This window comes from Ovis aries, chromosome 9 (genome assembly GCF_016772045.2).
Source record: "Ovis aries strain OAR_USU_Benz2616 breed Rambouillet chromosome 9, ARS-UI_Ramb_v3.0, whole genome shotgun sequence".
Classification (NCBI taxonomy): Eukaryota; Metazoa; Chordata; class Mammalia; order Artiodactyla; family Bovidae; genus Ovis; species Ovis aries.
Genome location: NC_056062.1, coordinates 54,617,328 through 54,630,825, shown reverse-complemented (window position 1 = coordinate 54,630,825; position 13,498 = coordinate 54,617,328). Strand labels below are relative to the sequence as shown.

At 41.5% G+C, this 13,498-nt stretch overlaps 1 pseudogene; it reads left to right on the top strand.

Moving 5' to 3' along the window:
- Positions 1-11,717: 11,717 nt before the first annotated feature.
- Positions 11,718-13,291, top strand: LOC101118537 (annexin A5-like; annotated as a pseudogene).
- The last annotated feature ends 207 nt before the right edge of the window (positions 13,292-13,498 follow it).

Here is a 13,498-nt window from a genome sequence, read left to right as displayed (position 1 = left end):
GGGAGGGGGAAAACGGTACACCAAATGTAATCAAGTGTTAAAACTGTTTAGCATACTCCTGAGAACTTTTTATCTGCTATAATCTTAGAAATAATAATTAAATTACTTACTGCCTGATCAGTGGGACCACAAGTAAATTTTGGAAGCATCTATGTTTCAGTTATTTCAGCGGATGGATATTCCTGGTATTAACTCTATATCCCTTCATCTGGAAAAGAGAGATCTTTCTCTGTTGAAGCAGTTTTATCGTTTCTGGGGCATTTTCAGTTTTCTCTTATTAGACACTTGTTAAATTTGTAGTTGTTGTTGTTTTAGTCTCTAAGTTGTGTCTGACTCTTTTGGGACCCCATGGACTGTAGCCTGCCAGGCCTCTCTGCCCACGGGATTTTCCAGGCAAGAATACTGAAGTGGGTAGCCATTTCCTTCTCCGGCAGTTCTTCCCAGCCCAGGGATTGAATCCTCATCTCTTGCATTGCAGGTGGACTTTTTACCTCTGAGCCATTAGAGAAGCCCTGAAAAACTTAGACATACAAACTTATACATAGGCATAAAAACAAGAAGAGATAGAAGCCTCATCAGAGGATACTGTTTTGTAATAGACACACGAGAGAGAGAACATTCTCTGATTGCATTTGCCTCCCCAGCACATCTCCTTTGTGGAACCTTCACCATTCTGACTTCTCAGTAGCACACTAATTGGACAGAACCCCACATTGGCATCATTAGGGAACACTGAGGGTCACTCTGGAGACTGTGGTTAGAGCTTATGCACCCAAAGTACACAGGAAAGAAACAGATCTGTTTAATGTAATACTATGTTTTTCTTAATTAGCACTTATTCCCTGTAAGAGGTTGATTTCTGCTTTGACAGGGAGTAATCTAACTCTATATCTGCCCAAACCATAAAATTAAGGTTCACATACCTTAGCTTTTCATCTGACTGGAAGAAATGTATGAAATTTAAAGTTATTTTTAAATTACTACTGTTTAGAATGCCTGAAGCCCATTAGCTGAGCTTGTTAAAGGACAGTGTTAATGAGGGTACTTTACTTTCTTTCCTTTTTCCCCACCACTGCACAAATTCTCTGTCCAAAGTGTGCCCTGTTTGCCACAATAGAAACAGGAGGAAAAGTGCAAGTCTGTTACCACTAAGCCATGCTGCTGCTGCTAAGTCACTTCAGTCGGGTCTGACTCTGTGCGACCCCATGACGGCAGCCCACCAGGCTCCCCCTCCTGGGATTCTCCACGCAAGAACACTGGAGTGGGTTGCCATTCCTTCTCCAGCGCATGAAAGTGAAAAGTGAAACTGAAGTCACTCAGTCGTGTCTGACTCTCAACGACCCCATGGACTGCAGCCTTCCAGGCTCCTCCATCCATGGGATTTTCCAGGCAAGAGTACTGGAGTGGGGAGACAACTACAAATACTTCTTTCCAGAGTTAACATTAAGGAAGTCTTCGTGGGAAAGAACGTCCTCTCTTTGCAAAAATACAATACAAATGCCAGTTTTATTCTCCACAATTTCATGACTAGAAAAATAATTTCATGGACCATGCTTTTATTGGCATTCTAATAACATATGCAGAGTTTACAATAAGCAATAAAGAGGAGATTTTCAATGTAATGTTTCAAGGAGCATTTCCTAGAGGTAGGATCCAGTCCCAACTTAGAGAAATTAGCACACTATGAGATCAAACAATTACCTGCAAAACTTTTATTGTAAGATCTTTTCCTTCACACTAGTTTCCTAAAGACACATTGTTACTTCTTGGTAATGTATTAGTCAGAAGTGACTACATGGTAGCCACTTGAGGAAGTACTAACTCTTGAATAAGTGTCTAGTGACCTTATCATTTGTGATAAAAACCTCTTGGTTGCAGAGGCTTGGGCAGATTTCCTCTCAATAAATGTAATAAGATTTTTCTAGCAATTAATTAATCTAAAAGCAGATTTAAAAATCTACTTCTGAAGCTGTTTTGTTAAGTAATTTTTGTCACTTCTCTTTCTGATTGGTGCTTCTCTTTGCCAAACAAATCTATCCCTGCCTTCTTGATCACTTGGTATTTCTTGAGATAAGAGCTCACCCTTCTTTGGGGAAACTTCAGTCCTCGAAATAAAACTTCATTCAAACCAGATCTTCTAATGTCAGTGTAACACAAATCAGTATGTTACAGTGTGGTTTAGGATGGGTTGTAGCTCAAGTGGATTGAATTATGTTTCTGTGTCACTTTGAACTCGTGGCTCAGAGTTTTAGTAGAGAATCCACCTGCAAAGTGGGACACCTGAAGGAACGGCTACCCACTCCAGTATGCTGGCCTGGAGAATTCCATGGACAGAGGAGCCTGGGGGGGCTACAGTCAATGCAGTTGCAGAGTCAGACATGACTGAGTGACTTTCACTTTGAATTCTTTTATTTGAACACTATCTTACCTTCTGTAATAACACCATCATCATTCACTTACTAATTATTACACAATTAAATGGTGCCTTTTGTTTTCCTCTTTTGATTTGAAAACTCTTTTCCACTCTAGGCTTTGATCTGAGTTCTAATTCATCAGATTGTAGCCACTACACTTCTGATTTCTGAAGTCAGACAGATATAGATTCCAGTTCTGGCTTCATTAGTTATAATTTAGCCTCTGATACATTCATACCAGAGATGGCAATGACAAACTTCTTGCTTCTTCTTTCCCAGGGTTCTTTGCATTTTAACAGAGGATCACAGCATTGTAAGTAGAATAGGGATGGGGTGGAAGGGAAGAGAATGAAAACATACTTTTAGGAAGGTCTGAAATGCAAATCACGTGGAGGTAACTGCTTGAGATAGAAGCACCTACATGAGTATTGTCGATAAAAGTAACACAGGGAGGCAAACATAACTTGTTCACCAAATATTCTTCTTTAGAAGTACAGAATTTACAAGAAAGTGTCACTGCAAATAAAATATATTTATTTTCCTAACAGAAGATACTTGCATACTAGCAGTAAATGTCTGGGCTTCCAGGGTAGTGCAATGGTAAAGAATCCACTTGCCAATGCAGGAGACATAAAGAGATGTGAGTTCCACCCTGAGTTGGAAAGATTCCCTGGAGAGAAAACGGCAACCCACTCCACTATTCTTACTGGGGAACCCCTGTGGACAGAGGATCCTGGCTGGCTACAGTCCATGGGGTCACAAAGAGTCAGACACAACTGAGCAACTGAATAGCACAAAGTAAATACCCACTTGATAAGAATCTACACTCTTGAGTACCTTCTGTGTCCCTAGTGCTCTATGTCCACTATGTTTTATGAACACTACATGGAGGAGATGACTGACTGAGTCTCAGAGACCAGAAGTAAGAGATGAATTCAAGAGCCTTTGCAGCGTCCATCACACCCATGACTCCGACCAGCTTGTGCTGTGCATCCAGCGAGGTGCTTAGAATATCAGAATGAATATATCTCTTCAAGAGGTTTTTTTAACAGACATTAGATAATAAACTAGTACAACACCTACTGAATAGAACAGGATGCTCTCTTTAAAGCAGAAACAGAGCAAATGCTCATTTAGTATCATTTAAATCACCTTTAAATTCCTTTTGGGATCAACGTGATTCTACTTGGGAGTATTTTCTTATTTTTCCTAGTTCCCTTTACTTGTACCTTCTTTCTTTTTTCCTTTCCCAGGTGAAATGTTTAAGGTCTCAAAAGTAATTACTTCTTAAAGAAAGTATTCACGGATGCTAAGTGCTGTGCTACATAATGGGAGCCGTAAGCACAGAGTCTGCTAGCATTTGGAGTGGTATAGTACGTATGCCAGGTTGAATCAAGTGGGAGAGAAGGTTAATCATTCTTGTAAATTGGCAGTATTGCTGGAGGTGGATTAATATGCTTTTTGAATCCCTTATGCGCTGTAAAGCTCCTTGATCACAGTCTGAATTAGAGGTGTCTCCTGGGGTCAGTTGGGCCCCACACCTTAATCTTCTTTGGTCATATTAGGTGATAGTGTTCTCATTTTGCTCCGTGATCTATGTTAGGGAGTTTTGACTCAGCCAGGTTCTAACATGGGCATCCAGAAAGTGAAAGAATCTCTACTGGTGATTAATCATAACTCTTTTCATTGTGAATATAGTCCTTCCCTAGGTAAGGCAGGAACAGTATGAACATAGAATGTTCTGGTGTGTCTCTGGAAGCTGGAGTGTGGACCTGTCAGTTCCCTAAGCGGAGCAGCTTCACCAGAAACCAGAGAACAAATGTGAAATTGGCACCAGCCAGCCTCTCATTGCACAGGATCTCCCTGTTTAAATTTGACAACTAGAACATTTTACAATTTGACATTCCTGCAATCTGGTTTTCTTTAGTTTCTTCTTTGAGATGAAAACTCTGAGAAGCTTGTTAAAAATCTTGACTTCTAATGATGAGGCTTAACCAGAGCTATTGAGTCATCAATCAAGAAATATTGACCAATGCTCACCGTTCCCCAGGTGCTTTAGTAAAGACTCAGACACATCTTAGATAGTGGCCTTGCTCATTCACTGTATTTATAAGACTTTTCTCTAAATGTAACCAGCACTTAGGTAAAGACAATACATTGATTTGAGTCTGAAGTAAACAGAGCTGACTGGTCTGAGCCCTTCAGTTGCCAGAATTATTTCAATTCAGGTAGTAATTTCCCCAGACCAACAGAAATAAGTCCTAACACCTTTCTATTTTTTAAAAAATATTTTTATCACAATAGTCCTTGCCTCTTTGACTTCTATGAGGGGAAAACTAGCATAAGAAACTGAAAGATGACTAGGTTCTATGGGTAAATGCAGATAATTATGAATACAATTGAAAATAAATGCTAAAGGTGGAAAGGTGATTCTGAACAGATTAAGAAAGAGGGTATTTGAAAATAAGTAGAAAAGATTAAACCTGATACAATAGGAATGGAAATCTGGAAGTTTTTCAATAGGTGAGGAGTTGATACATCTTATTTTTCTTTCCTTTTTTAAAAAACACATCTGACAGTTGTATGCTGGATAAAATTATAAGGGGGTTGACTATGTGAATGAAGTCTAGTGAGAACATGGATTCTGTATGCCACTGATGATGTTTTGGAGTTTATTTTTCTAGTACTGTATAGTACTAGAAATTAAGTTAGGAAAGAAAGGTTAATCTGATGTCATTTTAAATGAAATTTCATAAAATATTGGAGCTAAATGGTGTCTTTAGTCACTCAGCCAACACTTGTTGAGCACCTATAATGGAGCAGGCACTGTGTTTATGGGCCAGAGATAAAGGAAAAATAAAGTCCAGAGGAACTCAAAAAGTGTGACAGATTCATAAACAACTCATTAAAATTGAATAAGGAAAGGCTATTAAATAAGTAGATCATAAAAAAGTAAAACAAAATTTGGAGTTAATAACCCTGCTTGGAGATATTGACAGAATGCCAGGAATGAGGAGGTCTTGGAATTAGGTTTTGAATGTGTGGAGGAATTATCCAGGTAGAGAAGGTCAGGGACATACCAGGCAGAGGGAACATTCTGGACAAATGAACAAGCGCAGCATATTTAAAGTTTGCGGATGAGTTTTCTTTGACTAGAGCATGGGGTTTGTTCTTCAGTTACTAAGTTGTGTCTGACTCTTTTGCGATTCCATGAACTGAATGCCAGTCAGGCTCTTCTGACCATGGGATTTCCCAGCGAGAACAGTGAAGTGAGTTGCCATTTCCTTCTCCGGGGATCTTCTTCACCCAAGGATTGCACCTGCGTAATTTATGTCTCCTGAATTGGCAGGCAGGCTCTTTATCACTAGCTCCACCTGGGAAGTCCAAGAACATAGGATGTGTGTCTGCTTTGTGATGCCAAGGACCATGGTCCACCAAATTCTTCCATGCATGGGATTCTTCAGGCAAGAATACTGGAGTAGGTTGCCATAGAACATAGGATACAAATTATAAAATGGTAGAAAATAATGTATGAAAGGTAGGAATAAAAATATAAAGTGTCATATTTCTTATGACATAAGATAGGTATTTTCTTACAAAATGGGTTATTTATAAATATTTTAAAAATAGAGATTGTTGTGTAAGGCTTGAAAAAATACTAAAAGGCTGTACTGAGCATGGATTTACTGGTAAAAATTTTTGCATTTTGTTTCCAAAGTTGGATACTGCTAAAATTCTTTAACATGTGTTTTTCCTAAGTAAAGGCATATGGTAAAAATATGTGATCCATTTTATCCTGGGGAAGTTTTGTCTTAACTTTTCTTCTATTTATTTTTCCTATTTAAAGTGCCTTAAATAGGAGCAGGTACTTCAAGTATCCAAACTCCATATGATGCATTTTAAAGTGTCACTGATATTTTGACATAATGGGAATGACTAGGAAGTTTTCTCAAGTTTGAGACCAAAATGAATGCTCTAATATGGTGGTCATTCCTGTAGATGAACCAATTTTAGGCTTGTCTGAGTTATTAGTTAAACTTAATCCTCACAGGTTGACTCAGCTGGAATGACAAGATATTTCAGAAAATGTATCAACATAAAAGAGATAAATAACAGGAATTTGTATTAAGCACAAAAACAGATAAAGATTATTCACAGTTTTTTATAAGATCTTATTTTCTCTCACTTCTTTCTTGTTTTTTTTTCATAACCTTTCTTTAAAACTTTTTTGTTTTTAATTTTTGCAATGTTGTTTTGGTTTCTGCCATACAATGAAATGAATCAGCCATAATTATACATATATCACCTCCATCTTGAGCCTCCTCCTTTTCTCCCATTCCACCTCTCTAGGTCATCACAGAACAACAGGCTGGGCTCCTGTGCTATACAGCCACATCTCACCAACTATCCATTTTACACAAGATAGTGTATTTGATGCTACTTTTATACAAAAAGAAGGGAATTTACATGATATAACAAAGATATGCAAAACCTAAGGGTACACAATTTTCTTAATCTTTCAAACTTATTTTTATAGGATGCAGAATACACTTAAAATAATTAAATGACTTAAGCTGGTTCTTTTTGTTGCGAGCAGTTTTAACCCCAGTTAACCAAGCAAGAACCTGAGAGTCATTCTTTACTCTTCTCCCTTCCCTGAACTCTGATTGGAACAGTCCCCAAGACTTGTCATAATTATACTATAAATGCATATATGTGCTAAGAAACAGTAGAAACCTAGTAGACACTGAAGAGATCAAGAAGAGATGGAAATACTACACAGAAGAACTGTGCAAAAAAGACTTTAATGAACCAGATTACTACGATGGTGTGGTCAGCCATCCAGAGCCAGACATTTTGGAGAGCAAAGTCAAGTGGGCCTTAGGAAGTACTGCAGTTAATAAACCTAGTGGGTGGGACAGAATTCCAGTAGAACTATTAAAAACCCTAAAGGAGGATGCCATCAAGGTGTTGCATTCAATATGTCAGTAAATCTGGAAGACCCAGCAGTGGCCACAGGACTGGAAAAGGTCCTCATCCCAATTCCCAATAAGGGTAGTACCAAAGAATGTCCTAACCATTGGACAATGGCACTCATCTCCCTTGCAAGTAAGGCAATGCTTAAAATCTTGCATGCTAGGCTTCAGCATTATGTGAAACAAGAACTTCCAGATGTCCAAGCTGGGTGTAGAAAAGGAAGTAGAACTGATATCAAATTGCCAACAATTGCTGGGTCATAGAGAAAGCTAGGGATTCCAGAAAAACATCTACCTCTCTTTCATCAGCTGTACCAAAGCCTTTGACTGTGTGGATCATAATAAACTGTGGAAAGCTCTTAAAGAGATGGGAATACCAGACCGTCTTACCTGTCTCCTGAGGAAACCTGTGTGCGGGTCAAGAAGCAACAGTTAGAACCCTGTATGGAAAACTGATTAGTTCAAGGTTGAGAAAGGAGTACGACAGGGCTATCTGCTGTCATCCTGTTTGTTTAATCTGTATGCTCAGCACATCATAAGAAACAGGGCTGGATGAGTTACAAGCTGGAATCAAGATAGGCAGGAGAAACAACCCCAGATATGAGAATGATGCCACTCTAGTAGCAGAAAGTGAGAAGAACTAAAAGAGCCTCTTGATGAGAGTGGAAGAGGAGAGTGAAAGAGCTGGCTTAAACTAAATATTAAAAACTAAGATCATGACATCTGGCGCCATTACTTCATGGCAAATAGAAAGGGAAAATGTGGGAGTAGTGACAGGTTTCTCTTTTCTTGGGCTCTAAAATCACTGTGGATGGTGACTGAAGCCATGAAATTAGAAGACAATTGCTTCTTGGCAGGAAAGCGATGACAAACCTAGACAATGTGTTGAAAAGCAGAGACATAATCCTGCCGACAAGGGTCTGTATAGTCAAGGCTATGGTTTTCCCAGTGGTGGTCAAGTACGATTATGAGAACTGGACCATAAAGAAGGTGGAGTGCTGAAGAGTTGATGCCTTCAAACTATGGTGCTGGAGAAGACTTCTGAGAGTCCCTTGGACATCAAGGAGATCAAACCAGTCAATTTTATGGAAAATCAACCTTGAATACTCATTGGAAGGAGTGATGCTGAAGCTGAAACTCTAGTATTCTGGTCATCTGATGCAAACGGCTGACTCATTGGAAAAGTCCCTGATGCTGGGAAAGATTGAGGGCAGAGGAGAAGAGGGCAGAAGGAGAAGAGGGCATTAGAGGGATGGGATGGCTGGATGGCATCACTAATGCAATGGACATGAACTTGGGAAACCTTCTGGAGATGTGGAAGGATAGGCGGACTGGCATGCTGCAGTCCATGGAGTCACAAAAAGTCAGACACAACTGGGAAACTGAACAACAACACAAAGCTGATCCTTTTTTATTGCAAACAGTTTTAACCTCAACTGACCAAGCAAGAAGCTGAGAGTTATTCTTTACTCTTCTCCCTCCCTGAACTCTGATTGGAACAGTCCCAGGACTTATCATATTTATACAATATTTATGTGCTAAGTCGCTTCAGTCATATCTGATTCTTTGTGACCCTAGGACCATAGCCCGTTGCCAGTCTCCTCTGTCCATGAGATTCTCCAGGTAAGAATACTGGAGTGGTTTGTCATGCCCTCCTACAGGGATCTTCCTACCCAGGGATTCAACTCACATCTGTTACGTTTTCTGCATTGGAAGACATGTTCTTTATCATACCTGCGAAGCACAGGAGAAGGAAAGCTGTGTATATATAGCCCATTCTTCTCTATGTCCATTGTCTTACCCTTTACATTTCTTACTCAGATATAACATCCCAGTTCACTTTCTCCTCTTTTATTTATTCTCCACATTGCAACTTGAATTTCATTACACTGCTTAGAGCTCTTTGATAGTTTCTCTTTAATTTTGGGAAAAAGCAAGCTCTGTGCTCCTGACTAATCCCACCCTTATCTGGTACCTCTATCCTTACTTAGCATCTCTTTCCATAAATTTTCAGCTACTCAATAGTTTCATGTTTTAAAATGTCTTCTCTTATGCCTAAACTTTTTCCAGTTTATACCATCAATTTGTATCATTCTTTAACCATTCAATACTTGGGTAATGCACTCTCATTATTTAAAGTTCAAAATAAAAATTAAATCTCTGGTTTTTATGAATTCCATTAGAGATTAAATTCCCTTTCTATAAGTTCTTATAAAACCTGAATGTCCAGTTACCTATGATAAATATAGTTATGTTTTACAGTTTATTTTCCCTACTACATAGTCAACTCCAGGTGAACAATGTCCTTACCGACCAGTGTTGAAAATACTCAGTGAATATTTATTCTGTTAAAAGATTGGGCATAACTTTCAGTAAAGAAACTGTTTATGTGTATGTTCAGTAGCTCAGTCTTGTCTGACTCTGTGACCCCATGGACTACAGCACTCCACGCTTCCCTGTCCTTCACCATCTCCGGAGCTTGCTCAAACTCATGTCCCTGAGTCAGTGATGCCATCTCACCATCTCATCCTCTGTTGTCCCCTTCTCCTCCTGCCCTCAATCTTTCCTAGCATCAGCGTCTTTTCAAGGCGTCAGTTCTTCACATCAGGTGGCCAAGTATCGGAGCTTCAACTTCAGCATTAGTTCTTCCAATGAATATTCAGGATTGATTTCCTTTAGGATTGATTGGTTTGATCTCTTTGCAGTCCAAGGGACTCTCAAGAATCTTCTCTAACACCACAGTTCAAAAGCATCAGTTCATCAATTCAGACTTCTTTATGGTCCAGCTTTCACATCCATACATGACTACTGAGAAAACCATACCTTTGACTAGACAGAACTGTTTATGTTCCATAAATAAGAGGAAATGTACAGAACCAAGTAGTCATAAAAGTTTGTCAAATTGGACAATATTGAGAGATACTAGGAATTTAGGTTAGACAGAACTTGGTTACTGATTTGATTGTGAAGGCGAGCAATGATTATATAGTGCTCAGAGTCTTCAGTGTCTCCCCAGTCTCCCACTTGGACAACTGTACAGATGGTAGTGGTATAAATGATATGGCTGCCACCAGCGCACTAAGCGCAGGCGGCTGTGACCAGCGCACTAAGCGCGGCCAAGAGGAGCTACCCTATGTCCGAGGTCAGGGGTGGCTGGGAAGAGGGCCTAGAGGAGCCATCCCACGTTGAGATAAGTAAGAAGAAAATGGCCAAATTGAACGAGTCACCAAGTACATAAAGTTAAGAAAAGAGATACCATGAGAATAAAGACAACTTTTGATAAATCCGGCTGTGGCTGGCACACTAAGTGCAGGCGGCTGCTGCTGAGAGGAGCTACCCACATCCGAGGTCAGGGGCGACTGAGAGGAGCTACCCCGCGTCCGAGGTCAGGAGTGATGGCCCGGAGGAGCTTCCCCACTTCTGAGGCCAGGGCCAGTGGCCAGAAGGAGCCACCCCATCTGAGGCTAGGGGCGGGGACTGAGACGAGTAACCCCATACTCGAGGCCAGGAGCATGACCGGGGGGGAGCAACCCCACGTCCAAGGAGCGGTGGCTGCGCCGGTGCAGGAGGGCTTGGAGGAGCCATCCCATGGTGAAGGTCAGGAAGGGGTGGTGAGGAGATACCTCTTATCCAAGGTAAGGCAGTGGCTGCTCTATGCTGGAGCAGCCGTGAAGAGGTACCCCACGCCCAAGGTAAGAAAAATCCAAGTAAGATGGTAGGTGTTGCAAGAGAGCATCAGAGGGCAGACACACTGAAACCATACTCACAGAAAACTAGTCAATCTAATCACACTAGGACCACAGCCTTGTCTAACTCAATGAAACTAAGCCATGCCTGCGGGGCAACCCAAGATGGGGCGGGTCAAGGTGGAGAGGTCTGACAGAATGTGGTCCACTGGAGAAGGGACTGGCAAACTACTTCAGGATTCTTGCCTTGAGAACCCCATGAACAGTATGAAAAGGCAAAATGATAAGATACTGAAAGAGGAAATCCCCAGGTCAGTAGGTGCCCAATATGCTACTGGAGATCAGTGGAAAAATAACTCCAGAAAGAATGAAGGGATGCAGCCAAAGCAAAAACAATACCCAGCTGTGGTTGTGACTGGTGAAAGAAGCAAGGTCCGATGCTGTGAAGAGCAATATTGCATAGGAACCTGGAATGTCAGGTCCATGAATCAAGGCAAATTGGAAGTGGTCAAACAAGAGATGGCAAGAGTGAATGTCAACATTCTGGGAATCAGCGAACTAAAGTGGACTGGAGGGTCGGGGGCGCGCAGGGGGCGGTGGGGAGCGCCGGGCAGGACCCGGCGGGCGAGGGGCCAGACCGAGCCGCTGTGTTTCCGTTGCCTGGAGCAGCCAGTAAGCAGCTGCCACTGTGTCCTCTGCTCACCCTTGCCAGCTCTGCCGCCCCGCCGTTCTCCCGCAGTTTGGGTCTGGTCCTGTGTCGCTCACCTTCTCCTGACCTGGGCAGGCGCCATGGCACAGGTTCTCAGAGGCACCGTGACTGACTTCCCTGGATTCGATGAGCGGGCTGATGCAGAAACTCTCCAGAAGGCCATGAAAGGCCTGGGCACGGATGAGGAGAGCATCCTGACTCTGTTGACATCCTGCAGTAATGCTCAGCGCCAGGAGATTGCTGTGGCTTTAAAACTCTGTTTGGCAGGGACCTTCTGGATGACCTGAAATCAGAACTGACTGGAACTTTGAAAATTAATCGTGGCTCTGATGAAACCCTCTCGGCTTTATGATGCCTATGAACTGAAGCATGCTCTTAAGGGAGCTGGCACAGATGAAAAGTCCTGGCAGAAATCATTGCGTCAAGGACACCTGAAGAACTGAGAGCCATAAAACAAGTTTATGAAGAAGAGTATGGCTCGAGCCTGCAAGATGATGTGGTGGGGGATACTTCAGGGTGCTACCAGAGGATGTTGGTGGTCCTCCTTCAGGCTAATAGAGATCCTGATGCTAGAATCGATGAAGCACAGGTTGAACAAGATGCTCAGGCTTTGTTTCAGGCTGGAGAACTTAAATGGGGGACAGATGAAGAAAAGTTTATTACCATCTTTGGAACACGAAGTGTATCTCACTTGAGAAGAGTGTTTGACAAGTACATGACTATATCTGGGTTTCAAATAGAAGAAACCATTGACCGGGAGACTTCTGGCAATTTGGAACAGCTTCTCCTTGCTGTTGCGAAATCCATTCGCAGTATACCTGCCTACCTTGCAGAAACCTTCTACTATGCTATGAAGGGAGCTGGAACAGATGATCATACCCTCATCAGAGTTGTGGTTTCCAGAAGTGAGATTGATCTGTATAACATTAGGAAGGAGTTTAGGAAGAATTTTGGCACCTCTCTTTTATTCCATGATTAAGGGGGACACGTCTGGGGACTATTAAAACCCTCCTGCTGCTCTGTGGAGGCGAAGATGACTGACGGGAGCCTGGGGAGCTGCCCCGCCGTGTCCGCCCAGCACCACTGCCTTCCTGCAGCGCAGCTCACCACACTCTACACGCCACTGCTGAGCACACTGCCTTACTCACGCTAGCATGCTGTGGCCAAAACATAAATGTAAAAGAATGTAGCGGTGCTCCTTTCTGATCTTTAGTTAAGATCTTTCTCTTTAACTGTTGTAGGACTAAAGTGTACTTATGTTACTAGGACTAAAGTCTGGATCATTTATATTTTCCTGTTAGAGGCAGACTGCTTTCACCCTTTTTAAAAGCTTCATTTATATTAAATTGATAACCATATTACCTTAGTCAGAGCCTTAGCCTTGAAATTGTGAACTCCTGGAGTGTTATTAATCAAGTTTGCTACCAAGTTAAACCAAAAAATTGTAGTGGTTGCAATCAAAAGATTAGTGAATAATAAACATTTCCATCTTCCTGAAAAAAAAAAGTGGACTGGAATGGGTGAATTTAACTCAGATGACCATTATATCTACTACTGCGGCAGGAATCCTTCAGAAGAAGTGGAGTAGCCATCATGGTCAACAAAAGAGTCCAAAATGCAGTACTTGGAAGCAATCTCAAAAACGACAGAACGATCTCTGTTCATCTCCAAGGCTAACCATTCAATATCACGGTAATCCAAGTCTATGCCCCC